Source organism: Pelmatolapia mariae, linkage group LG2, assembly GCF_036321145.2.
Source record: "Pelmatolapia mariae isolate MD_Pm_ZW linkage group LG2, Pm_UMD_F_2, whole genome shotgun sequence".
NCBI lineage: Eukaryota > Metazoa > Chordata > Actinopteri > Cichliformes > Cichlidae > Pelmatolapia > Pelmatolapia mariae.
The window spans coordinates 25114242-25128066 of record NC_086228.1 but is presented as its reverse complement, the minus strand read 5'-3'; the positions used below and the strand labels follow the sequence as shown (position 1 = coordinate 25128066).

General features: G+C 40.9%; 1 protein-coding gene across 5 annotated transcripts in view; it reads left to right on the top strand.

The window, feature by feature from the left end:
• The window catches only part of mid2 (midline 2), a 151865-nt gene that overhangs the window by 73002 nt on the left and 65038 nt on the right, over positions 1-13825 (top strand). The window lies entirely within an intron of this gene.

Genomic DNA, 13825 nt, shown 5'->3' with positions numbered 1-13825 from the left:
TGCCATAAACATTGCATCATACACAGCCTTTATTCCACAAGAAGGGCAGAAAGACAGATCAAAAATAGAGAGAGAGAGAGAAAGAGAGAGAGAGAGAAAGAGAGGGACAATTGGAATAGTGTGCTGGTGAGAAGGGGAGAGAGAGAAGGAGACCAATAGGGAGGGCCGTCATTATAATAGTCGATGAGCTGGCATTCCCTGTGGCCACTGAGCTTTTTCAGAGGCCATGTGTAAAGACTGGGACTGCTGAATCAGGGTGAAAAACAACAGAGAAAGGCACAAGCTGGAGCTAATTCCATCACTAAAGGCCTAAAGGAGTCAGCATCATTCAGCTGCCCTAAAAACTTTTATCATGAGTTTGTATTGAGCACATATGTGTGTCTTTTGTGTGAGAATCCTTTTCTAAAGAGAAATTGTTTTTCTAACTTGTATTTGTTTACTAATGAACCTATCACTAATTATACTAGGTGTGTCTTTAGTGGAAACGGTTGATCTGCACTCATACAGCCATGTCAGGACATTTATGTACTGTGGGATGGTATAATAACCTTAAATTTCTGACGCAGAGCAAATTAAACTGACAGGTCGAGGGATCGAAATAAAGCAATAGGATGAAGGAAACCTTGCAGCCCCCAAAACTTTAGAAAGTAAGCATTATGTATGCCAATAAATGATTAGCATGTCCTGGTGTCAGAGAGGAGCCTGTCAACTCTCATATTTGTTGGACACGTCCAGTATACATTCACAGAGATCCATGGCACTACTTTTCAGTGTACAGTGCTTAAGTGTATCTCAACACACCAATTTTCCATTCTACATCAATTCAACAACTTTGCTTGACAAGTTAAATGTTTACTAAAGTGGGTTTTTAAGGCAAAAGGAGCCAGCTAAGGTAGTTGGAGCACCTGATGACTCATGGATGTCTTACTGGGAGGAAGTCCTGGGGTAGACCCAAGATTGTATCTCTCGGCTGGCCTGGGAACACCTCGGGGTTCCCCCGGATGAGGTGGTAGAGGTGGCTAGTGAGAGGAAGTTCTGGGCTTCTCTACTTAGGCTGCTCCCTTGACCTGGCCCTGAATGAGAAGCAGTAAATGGATGGATGTATTATCAAGGTGGTAGACCACTAAATTAGCAGAATCAAGCAGTGAAACCAGTACTTGTTAATATTCAATTTGCAGATACTCAATTTGCTGAATTCTTAGTAGCAATTCAGGCTCATGTATTTGGCCTGTAGACTGTTTGAGATAACTTGAATAGGGGTAACTTTGTGCACGTATTTGCCCATACTTTAAACTCATTCCAGGGGTTCATGGGTGTTGCCATGATTTGATTTTTGTCAAATAAATTGAATTGTGCTGCACTCAGAAAGAAACGAACACCTTAGCAGAAGAGTCGGTGAAGTTTAAGTGCAGTCCTGTAGGTGGATGTTGCGATGTTTCACATAGAAAAAAACAGGGATGTATTTCAGTGGTCTCACAGCACATTTGGCCTTTGTGTCACTCTACTGTGCAAAAAGGCTGGGAGTAAGAATAAATTTCAGGAGACATTGTTAACATTCATGTGCAACAAAAATCCATCTCATCAGGTCTCTGAGGTGAACACAGCACCAGTGATTGCTTTGAATCCATCTATTTGAATTCAGTGAAAATGCAGGTCCACAGTCTGCATTACAGATGAGCGCTGCCAAACTTTGGCTGCCTCCTTCAGTTTTGCACCAGCATGTCAGCCAAATTCCTCCTTTCACAGATTTAACCCTGTGGTGTTTATTTACACTAGTGTTAGCCCGCTCATTCTTTTCAAGCTGTGGGAGAGTTTACTGTAAGTAGTTAGTCTCTCTTCCTTTCTGATTCAAAGCTGGCTGTGGCTCGTTTAAACGTTCCCCAGCCAAGGCTTTGAAGTTTCTTGACTTTGAAATCCTCAATCAAGCCCAAGTCAAGGAGTAGGCCATCCATATTCCAAGCTCCAGCTCAGCTCACAAGTGGCAGTAGCAGTTAACTTAAAATCTTCTCCCTGCTCATGACAAGTGCATGTGACTTCCACTGGTTTGAGTTGAGTTTTTAATCATATGTGACTGATTTTATTGACCAGTCTTCTGCAATGCCCCAGCGAGCCTGGCTGTTAATCAGCGCCACTAAATAATTACACTCAGTTGCCCGTTTGACCCCTAAATCCATCCGTTTGATTTTTGACTTCTGAATTAGCCTTCATATTATTTCCTCCTCCTGCTGTGTACGCTGGAAGCTACACTGCCACTCAATAATGTCTTTCACATTAAGGGGGAAAGGTAAGCTTCCCTTGGGCAAGCAGGGTAGATATTATAGGAGCAAAAATGGCAACAAGTGCAAGCACTGTTAAAGCCAGAAATGTGGCACAGCAGAACTGCAGGATAGTGAGTTAATTCTCCAGGCAGCTGTTAAGCAGACCTTTTGCTTAGAAGCACAGACATCGGTGTCTCATAATCTCCAGATGTCAGTAATAGCATTTTCTTAAAGGACTACAACTTCAAGGTGCTACTCTTTGCATTTTTTGTTTCTGCACATTCACTGAAATTACTGCTAACGAAGAGCTGCTCTGTCATAGCAGTGAATATCTCATCACCTGCTGCTTTGGAAGTGTTTATAGCCGCCTCATTAGAATGTAATTTAGATAAATTTCGTAGCAGCCTAACATCCCCCCTCAGATGCTGGGTAACCAAATCAAGAAGCTGAAGTGTGCACTCAGCACCAGCTTTCAGTCTCGCATGTTTGATGTGACACTGGAAGGTGATGAAGTCTAAGATGAAAGCACGCGAAAGGTCCACAGCATCAGTGGTTACTGGCCACGGCTTTAGAGGTGTCCATTCATGTTCTCCATGTTACAAAAGTTCATAGCTTCTGTTGTAATTAATGCCCTCAAGTGTGTGTTAATTGAGTTTTGCAACATACTCCTATTACTGCTAAGAGTCATCTTTGCAATATGAAAGGAGCTGGAGGCAACACTTAGCTTCCCTTAGCACGAACACTTATTCTACGTTTTGAAACACCAGTGAACACAGAAATATTCCAACAAATGACAATTTGTTGGTGATTACTGGTTAAGCTCGTGCTGTCCAGACATAATACATACTGTGTGGTTAAACAGAACGGCTTAACCGGTGCTGGTGAGAGAAAGAGACGGTTTATGGGTCAAGTTTATTTTCCACTTCCAGCATTAAGAGAAGTAGCATTACACAATAACAGCAGGGAAGCTTCTTTGCTCCCAGTAATCAGCCACCATAAGTAGATGGATATCAAATGAATTTTTAAAGTGTATTTAGTCATAACAGCCATAATAGCAGGAACCTTCACCATCAAACACACAGTCAAACAAAAAGGTAGAGAAAAGAAAAACTACTGCCTCTGCAAACAAACGGCGAACTTTACATTTAAAACAAACCAATGGACAGAAATACCCTCCTTGTGTTGAGATAATCATGATTCATATTAAACATTACACACACGCAAATTCCAAAGAGGTCAGCGATCAGAAATACTGAGGGTAAGTGCTCACCCTACCACTCAGACATGTCTTACATGTTGGATACATGCAGGGACGCATTAATCTATTGCAAGGCAGGTTAAATTAAATATGGATCTTTTATAATGGTGATGATAACATAAATTCAATGCATTAATTAGACAAAACATTTACAAAAAACAAGGTTTTGGCAATTTTTCTAAGCATAATTGATCCTATTAATTGCAAGAAGGTTTTAAAATGTAAGAAATTACATAGACTACAGAAAAAAAGAACTCTGGAAAGTCAATTAAATGACCTTTGTCATTGTTTGGCAAACAAATTCCCTTTTTGGTGACATAAAAACTGGGGGTAAAGAAGTAGCAAAGCCTAAAGATGAAGTTGCAAATCAGCTACAGAACCAATTTTCAAAAGGCAAGAGCCTGAGTGAAGCTTAAGCCCAACCAGATGTGTTCATGATGAGCGGTAACACGCTAGATCATACTGTGTTCAACATGTGGTGACTGAAAGGAGCAGATCAAAAAGAAACAAAGACAGAAGGAACTGATGAGAAACGGATTACATTACAAGTATAAGTCTTCTTCCTCTCAGCTACATTTGCTGGCACTTAATTTACTCACTCTTAGGCTCTTGGATGTTTGAATTGTGTGCGCTTTAACGTCTAGAAGAGGGCGAATCAGCTGAATTGGTGACAAAACCTATAGCAGCGCTGACATTTGTGACGGACTGTCTGGCTATCACGTGTACTAACGCTACAGCAGTGCTGTGTTTTGTTGTGTTTTTTCTTTTGTGCGTTTGTGTGTACGATGGCCTTCATAGGTCTGCAGGTCTCACATGGAGCTGAACGGGATGATAGTCTGTTATGTACACGAGAAGAATGAAGAAATATGCAAAACATTTCCAAGCGATTATTGGATTAATTCCAGTTTAGGCTCAGGCAAGATTGTCACCAACCCCACCCTTCCCATCCCTGCTCTCAGCCTCTCCCCTCTCTTCATTTTTCTCAGTCCCTGTAGCCTTGCTTCTTTTTCCTTTATCCCCACTGTTTTTCTCCCCCCCCAACCAGCATCACACCACCCTTAAATCTTTTGCCCCCCCCCCCCCCCCCCCCCCCCCCCCCCCCCCCCCCCGCAACCGCCTCTAAGCTCCTTTAAGGATCTAACTAACTTTTTTCTGTGCGACGGGTGCATCATGTCAGCTGCTGACTGTATTTACACCCATTTTGCTATGCTAAATCCAGAGGGAGGCAAGCACATGCATACAGATTTGTCATCCAATCACATAAAAATCATCTAGCACGTAGAACATTAAGAGTCTTTTACACACACGGTCAGATTTAAAAAATGAGACTTTAGTTTAGCACACCTAATTTGACGTTATCCCAGCCACTGACAGTAATGATTTTTAAAAGAAATTGAAAGCTGAAATGTCAAGTACTCAGCTGAACTTATGCGGCCCCAGCTCTCTATTTCTCATACAGTCACATATTTCTTCTTATTTTTGCCTCTCACACAACAGCTCCAACTGTCTCCATTGCTGCCCTCTCACACTGTCAATATAGTTCTCTCACTTCCTCTGCTTTGCACACGGCCAGACAAACATCGTCCTTCCCACCTCCTTTCTGTCACTCTGTTTATCCTCTCCTCCCTCATTGTGCCCCCCAGCCCCCCTGTCTTGTTTTAGGTAACACCACCCTCCGCCCTCAGTCGCCCACAAACCCACATACACTGCAGCAGCATACTGCTGTGAAGCCCTCCAGTGTCTTTTTTGTGAGGAAGCGTATTTGATTGGTTTCAAATGAGTGTGCGACCGTATTTACAGGTGTGTGTGTCTGTGTGTGTACATCTGCAAGTTCATGTGGCTGTGCATGTGTGTCAAAGCAGATGGTACAAGGTCGAACATGTGAGAAATGATTGGGAGCTGAGTGCATGATGCCATTAGAAATCATGGCTCTATCTGGAGAACAGTGTGAGATGGAACTCACTTAGTCATGCTGATGGAATCGCCAAGGATGTAGTAGAAAGCTTTTAGTGTCTTTGTGTGCCACTTCTCTGCATTGGTGCCTTAGCGTGCCTATCTGGAAATATGCACCAATGTGTGTCTCAGTGTTTGAGCAAGAGCCTATGCTTTAATACCCATGCAGTGCCAATGCATCATGCATGTGTTGTGAAAGTATGTCACGTCAGCCGGTCATAAAATATAGCAGATTATAAAAAGCTCATAAAATCACTCGCAGCCACGGCATGAGATATCATGTATTTGCACAATACATGCAAAATGAAAAGTGGGATGCTTTTAAAAGCTTTGGTGACAAAATACGTAGCAGGCAGAGGGTTTATAAGCAACACTACTCATCCCTGAGTTTTTTAACAGCAAGTTACAAACGTACCCCTTTAATTTATTCATTAGAAATGGATGCCTGGCTATTTTTCTGCAAAATGAGAGCAGGGTTAAATTGCTTCATTGGATTCATTTTATTCTCACTTAAGGCAGCAGTAGTAGGATACTGATATTCAGTGCGTGCTGTCTGAATGAGCAATATGAGGGAATGATGTGGATTTACAATTACTTTCATTATATGGACATTATTTGTTTATGTCTGCAAATGTTTATGTGCAGTTTGGCTTGTTTATTGTATAAAATCAAGGACTCCAGATTCAGTACACTTAATGCACTCATTCGCCGCCAACCAAACTGTGTTTTCTCTGTAAATTACACCGCAAACTTTACTCAGTCAATTTTGTTTTTCTTAACATGAAATGAGCGATGTTTGTGCTTGATCTGGGAGCCTTAAATAATATCTTTGTATTGAGTGTTTAGAGTCCCTGGAACTAAATATTGTTTCAGTTGAGGTGTGGGTTATTGATTTTCCCAAGGGCCCACATGAGAAACTATGATTGTTATGGAGGGTCATACCAATAAGCTGAACTCACTTCTATTAATTTCATGTGTTTATAAGCTTTCTACTCAGCCTTTCTCACGTGGGCCCTTAGAAAAATCAATCGCCCACCCCTGTTTTAGGGTATCCTTCCAACAATGAAAATCATAATAAAATCTACATTTTTCTATTATAAAAATCATCCATTTCAAAACTTAGCACAAAGTATTTAGAGTTAATTTTTACCTCTCTTTCATCTCACCCCCTCACCCCCACTGCTTTTTACTTATTTATTTTTACATTTTTACTAGTTACAAGGCTTAAAAACTGGAATTGAGGCACTTGAAGGCTTGTGCGTATTTTAGGGTAAAGCTGTAAGAAGCTGACAGCGTAGCAAAGCTTAGCCGAGACTTTGACACTTTTGACACTCAAGCAAAATCATTTTAACTAAGCAGCTGATAAACACAGCTTCTGGGTCTCTGTAGCTTCTGCCATATAAACATATATATATATATATCTATGTGTGTGTGTACTCGAAGGGTTTTATCCAGAGAAGAACAAGTTTTGTGCATGCTGTGTCTCCTCTTTAAATAAGTGACCTTAATTTATTACTGTAGCTATATATATGTGTGTCTGTGTATATAACTCTGTCGTAATGCACGTCAGATTATAAACGCATTAGTATTTATGTATTTTAGTCACATGGCTGGCAGCAGTGCACCTCAACATAAGAGGATTCAATGTTTTATCAACAGTGGAAAGTCATCTGGCTCTGCTGATCTTATTTTCCACCGGCTTCGAAGCGTTTCATTCCAACTTTTCATATAGCGCCACATTATTTCCCTACAATATATGATGAGTCAGGGCTTTCTGGTATTAATCTGCAAAAATCTGTGGCACATGATCCCATTTATATGAGGAAAAGTGAAGGGCTCTGCTAGATGAAGTTGATGACAAATGCAGTTTATAAGAGTTATTATAAGGCTTGATAGAAAAAAATTACAGTTCAGTATCTCTGGGAACTCTGTAAAACTTTGAAGGATTGACGACACTGGACGATTTTAATTTTTATCAGTCAAATCATTAAATCACATGTGCCTGGAGTTTCCTGAAACTATTTTGGCTTCTTGCTCAGCAACAATGGACAAGACAAGACAGCATAACAGGAATATTTATGGGGAATCTGGAATGTCAGCATCCACTCCGCACACACAGATATATTGGAGTTTGATATTTGAGTGAACATGGGTTTACACACATTGAGTTGGTGACTAGTTTTTGTTTTGGTGGCTGTGCACACACACTTCCTTATTGCACGTTCTGCTTGCATGATAAATCCTATGTGCTATTGTCAGGCTTCCAAGCAGGAATAGCGAGTCACAACTGGAGTGATATTTGGTTTGAACTAATGACACCAGTAGGAGATGACCGTCACGTCTTTAATGGCCTGAGGACAAAAGGGACCTCCAAGTCATCTCCAAACTAAAAATACCCAAGTTATCTGTGAGGTGAAACATCCAGGAAAGAATCAGCTTAGTTTGATGTTAGTTTTTATTGTGTAATTAATTCAATTTTCTGCATGTTTACATGTTTGCCATGTTATAGAAGTTATAAAAACCAAAAATGAGAGAAAGAAAATGGGAAATAGGTGCAGTGATTTCTGCAAATACACCTGGAAAATGAAGACTTATGACCACCTTTGTTCTTCAACACAGTTTGAATTCTCTTAAGCAAATTTTTTGTCAGTTTGTTAACCTCCTAAGGCCCGAACTCTTCCACGGCATGCATTTTTAATTTCTCTCTGCTATTTGGGCTGATTGGGACCTGATGAATGTAAAAACAAAGAATTACCAGATTTTTTTTTTTTTTTTTTGCCTGATTTTCGTTTCTGAGAAAAATGAGATCCACATATGAGGACATTCATTTTAAATTTCGATAAAACAGTGGCAGTATAAATTCCTCGTAAGTGGATATCAGGCTCTTGTAGAGCAAAATGTAGTATTTTGGTCTAGACGACGGAAATGTGATGTCCACATATGTGGACGTCAGGTCCTATGAGGTTAAGTAGTCTTAAGAAAGAGTTCTTCAGGCTTCTTGAAAGATCTTTGGATCTTGGTTGTCGTTTGTTCTGTTCTTCATCAAGTTGATCCCACACTGCTTCAATAATATTGAGGTCACAGGTTGCAGCACCAAACCACAACAGAGCCTCCACTGTGTTTTATAGTTGGTTGGAGACACTCACCGTTATATCTCTTTCCCGATTTGATCTAAAGTTTTCAAATTTGGATTCAGGACTCCATAAGACCTGTCGCCACTGATTTTCAGCCCAGTTCTTGTGTATTTCGTATAATACCTTCTTTAAGAATGGCTTCTTGACAGTCACACTTCCACTGAGACCATTTCCGATGAGGCTTCATTGAACAGTAAATGGATCAGCTGAAGGGCCAGATGCATTTCTCATATCCTGTTTCAGACTTTTGCTGGATATTTTCCTTTTTCCCGAGTACATGACTTTCAGATACTGTTACAGGCGCTGTAGGCCAGTCATTTCTTTTGTCCTGCACTTGTTCAGTTTCCTTGAATTTTCATAGGGGCACATTACACAACATGCAGAGAGATACCAAGTTTTCCACTAAAACAGTAACTCCTTTGACTCTGATTGGCAGGCTATTTTATGATCCTAATAATGCCCTAGTGTTACCTGTAGCCTTGGAAGTGGTCCTGAGGGTCATTAACCTACTATTGATCATGCATGTTGTCAAAAGAGCCAAAGTGTTTAAAAAAAAAAATGTAGGTCATTCCTGTCACCGGGGCCAACAGGTGAAACCTCTGTGAGGCATTATGGCCCCACCCCAGTGTTTACATTTTGGAAAGAGAAGACAGATAGTTTGAGTGAGAAGGTAAGGAGACAATCTACATCTACTGTGAACAATGATTGTTGAACAGAGGTGGTGGCTTATGACACCAACTATTAGCCACTTACAATACAGTGCTGAGATCCATTTCCAGGCATTTCAACTCTTATTTACACCTTGCCTCAGATGACCTCAATAGCTCACATAATGGTAGGGTGGGGCAATGTCTCACAGAGGTTTCACCTGTCAACCCCAGTGACAGGAATGACCCGCATATTTTTGCACACTTTGTGTTATTGTCATGGCTGTGTGCAGATAGGCAGGATGATAGACCCAAGAGCAAGACTCACGGAGGCAAAAGTAAACTCAAAAACTATCAGCTATATTGCTGGCACGAGCGAGTACAAAACAGAACTGAAAAACCTAGAACAACACTGAAAGTGAAAACACAGGCAGGTATGATGGGACGACGTGATGACGAGCAGGGGAAGACGCAGACATTAAATACAAGAGGTGAACAGGACCAAGAGGAAACAGCTGGGAGACACGGCTGACTCTAATTACACAGACAAGTCTGGGGAGAGCAAAACAGAACATTATGCACACTAATGAGAGACTATCAAAATAAAACAGGAAGCATGAGACAAAAACAGACTAGACCTTGTCTGGGGATAAGACACCAGGCATACAGGGAGGCACAGAAGTAGAACATGGAGCACAGAGACAAGAGTGACAAGGAAGACACAGAACAGAGGGATCACGGAATCAACGCCTAAGAGCTAAACTCTTAACAAGAGTAAAACAGAAACACCAGATAACCATAACAGTAAAACTAGAGAATCAGAACAAAAAAACCATAATACAGAATAAAAACAGAAGTCAAAACACTGCGTCACTGACCCAGGACCGTGGCAGTTATGTGCCGACCGCCTCTAGTTGATCTAGAACTGAAGAACCCTCTTGGATGAACCCAAAGAAGTCCAGTTGCCTTCTTTTCAATCTCTCAAGGCCATTCGCTGTGATCTTGTTAAGATTTTTTGCTTCGCATATACATGTTGGTGATGGTCACTTGTGGTCATGCATTCGTTATGGAGTGCTTTTCTTCTGTGGAAGGCAGAGCTTTATCCACTTCAGTTTTGGCTTTAAGGCAGATGGTTTCTTTCTTTCACTGCTGCAACCACTTGATATGTAAAACACATCACTTCTCTTTTATCAGGGAGCTGAAGAATTCAATGATATTGGGAATTTAGACAAACAAATGATAAAAACGGGATCCTGGCCATACACATAGCTACTTAGTCTATCTGTCATCTTTTTCTTTTAGCTGAAGACGCAGAGGAGATGCTTTTTATCCTTCCAGCACAAGGCTGCACATTGCAGTGGACTTAAGCAAACCCATTACAGTAATAAGGAAAAATGACTTTGCTGTGAAGGCCAGTCAGTCAGGAATCAGTTGGCTGAGTGCAAAATTATAAAATCTAAAGGAGAGGAACAAGTGAAATAAGGTCAGCAAGTGTTGATAAAGGAGTAATATTGGCAGGTTTTCTGATTAATTCTTTTGAAAAAGGCCCAACTGTTTTCATACGCTCTCTGAGCTCTCATTATTTCTTCTAGTTTTCTAATAAAAACACTTAAAAATGAGGGACAAGGTTTCCAAGAATGAATTTCTGCAGTTTAAAAAGTTGAGCCTGTGATGATGGTAAATGTAAAGGAGTGTTACCTATTTGATGCACGATGCACAAATCACATTATGTGTGCATGTGGATAGGGCTAAAGTCTCAGACACGCAGTGTTTGACGGTAACTGGTACAGGTTTTTGCTTCCTCAATATGTAGATATGGATATGTATGAAGTCATGTGTGTACATATGTTATTGTGCATGATTAAGTATAGACCACATTAACAACAGGGTTATTCCAAAATGTTGGTAAAAATGAGCTTGCATATATGCTACAACTTGTTTTGACTCGCCACTTTTCCCATTATGACCTCTCGAAATGCACTTTTTATCTGTAGAGTTATGAGAAAACTGGTACACCTGATGTTTTATCTATGCTTGTTTCTTAGTTTTGATACTGAAGCTGAGTTACAAAACAAATTGTAGTGACACTTGCAGTGGATGGAAAATAAATGTTGTTTTACAGCCCTGGGAATTTCATGTGGCGCTCTCATCCACTTCCACGAGTGCTTTTATTGAATTAAATGAGGGGTTTTTTTTAAGTGTATAACCATTTTAATGATGTGCTTATCATAATTAACATTTTCCAAAAATATTTATGTCAGATCTGAAACAGAAAATAAAAATCTATCATGAAAATGAAACCACCGTGACCCCGAATTGGTATAATATTTAAAATGGTTTGAATGGTTGTGCTTGTATTTCTCCACAGCATCAAATCTAGACCACAAGTGAATCACAGTCACATGTTGGTGGAAAATTTGAAAGCGCGGCACAGGATACACAGCTTACAGTATCAAGGCTTTTTAGATACAGCACTGTCACAAGAACTGAAAGGAGAAAACAATAAGACTCTAAACTGACTTTGCAAACTTGAGAGATTGAGAAAACAGGTTACCGGGGCTGTGGTTTGATGTACCTCTTAAAGCCGATGAGAAAAGAAGGCACTGATGCATGCCTAATAGCACATAGGGCTTCTTTTATGGCTTCTAAAAAAGGGACACATCACCTATCATGTCTGGCCAGCATAGTGGCGACAGCAGCAGCGAACACCCTGTCCACCAAAGCTCCACGGGGAAACACTCACATGTGTGAGGTCAAGCATATGCTGCAGCCATGGACTTATCGTGGTTTTCACATGCATGGATGAAGTGCGCACACACATACTGTACATGAAACCAGAGATACAGATTACAAACCTCAAACCACAACAGTTTTTCTTGTTAAAAAGCACATAGTTTTTGATCTGTGCGTGACATGAATGAGATGAGTTAAAAGTGGCTCCACATACACACAAATCTACATATATCCTTAACTTCATCCAGTCACTGATCTTTACAAAACGATCCTTGAAAGTTTATCTAAGGTTACGTGAAGGAAGTTCAGCTCCACAGGGAGTCATACAGAGAGGAATGTCTGTTCAAGATATCAACAGCCAAAAGCCAACCACGCAGAATTGCAGGAACGTAGGGAATGTGTTTCTCCTTTTTGTGGCGAGTTCATCACAGACGCTGTCCAGTGTGGTTCCCCGCTCTATAACTCTGGTGTCTGGCCAAATCATGAATGCAGGGCAGTGAGGCCGACTCTCAGCTAAGGTTATGTGATTTTGTGCTCGGACTATCATTCTTGCCTGCTGGATCTGGATTCCCAGCAAGTGAGTCTGCATTCTTACATGTCACAGTCAGAGTTAAAGCACTCGGTCTAGGGATGTCAGAATCTTTGTGTGCAGCAGTAATCACATATCTTCTTCATGATATCAGGGAGTTTTACTTGCTTGCTTCCTCTTACACCTCCTCCACTTCTTGCTGTCCATCTGTTTTTTTTTGGAATGCCAGCAGCAGACCTGGCAACAAGTGTCATATTTAGATGTCATGTAGCTGCCATCAGAGCACTACAGTTACATGACCTCATCTATAAATATATGATACTGACGTGATTTAGAGGCCTGCTTCTGTGACATGGTCGGACCAATTAGATGAAGTAAAGCATAGTGGAGATGGAGTAAATAGCTTTTCCTACCTTGAAAGAAGCGAACTCATTTGTCAGGATGAACAGAGCAGCTTTGATACTAATAGAGACACTCTGTCTTGTCACTGACCACTGCCTCTGTGCAGGGACAGAAGGGGAAGTGTGTGTTTCTTGTTTTTGCACATTTTGTGTAAGTGTGTATATATTTGTCTGATTTTGTGTGCGCGCGTCCGTGTGTGTGTGTGTGTGTGTGTGTGTGTGTGTGTGTGTGTGTGTGTGTGTGTGTGTGTGTGTGTATTGGTCACTGCAGTCTGAACAGATGAGAGTCAGGGTCTTTTTCGGTTCTGCATCTGAAAGCCTGCAAGGCCCTGTGGGGGAAGGGAGGGGTCACACTGTGGTGTCCAAGATAAAAGGCTCAGGGTGGAAATCTCACTGCCTGTCTCAGAGTCTCTGGATGGCATTATCTGCTATCACAATCAATAGGACTGAAACTGCAGCCAAAATAAAGCTGCCATATCCCTTGATGGCTCCAACTCCTCTGTTTTTACACAAGCTCATTATGTACTGCAAGTGAATTGCAAACATGTTTTCCCTAAAATTGCGATAGCTATTGCATCGCACTACTACCTAGTGGAAAAGATAAGTTTGTGCAAGAGCAACATTTTCAGCATGGAAGGGCAAAAGTAACATTCTCAGTATGAAAGACAAGGAAATGAAGAAGTATGTTTGTAACAGATAGATCAGAGTTCTGACATCTGTCGAGATAAGGAAGACTACTAGAGAGGAAGTTTGTTTTGGAGACCAAATTTTGGACTCCACTAAATCACAAAAGCTTTGAGTCTGAGCCTGTCGTGTCTCTTTTTTCAATAAAATCCGAACTCAGGCGCTGATATTCTGTTGAAAGATATGTTTTGTTTCATCTTAAGGAGTTAGAGTCTGGGATCCCTTTGA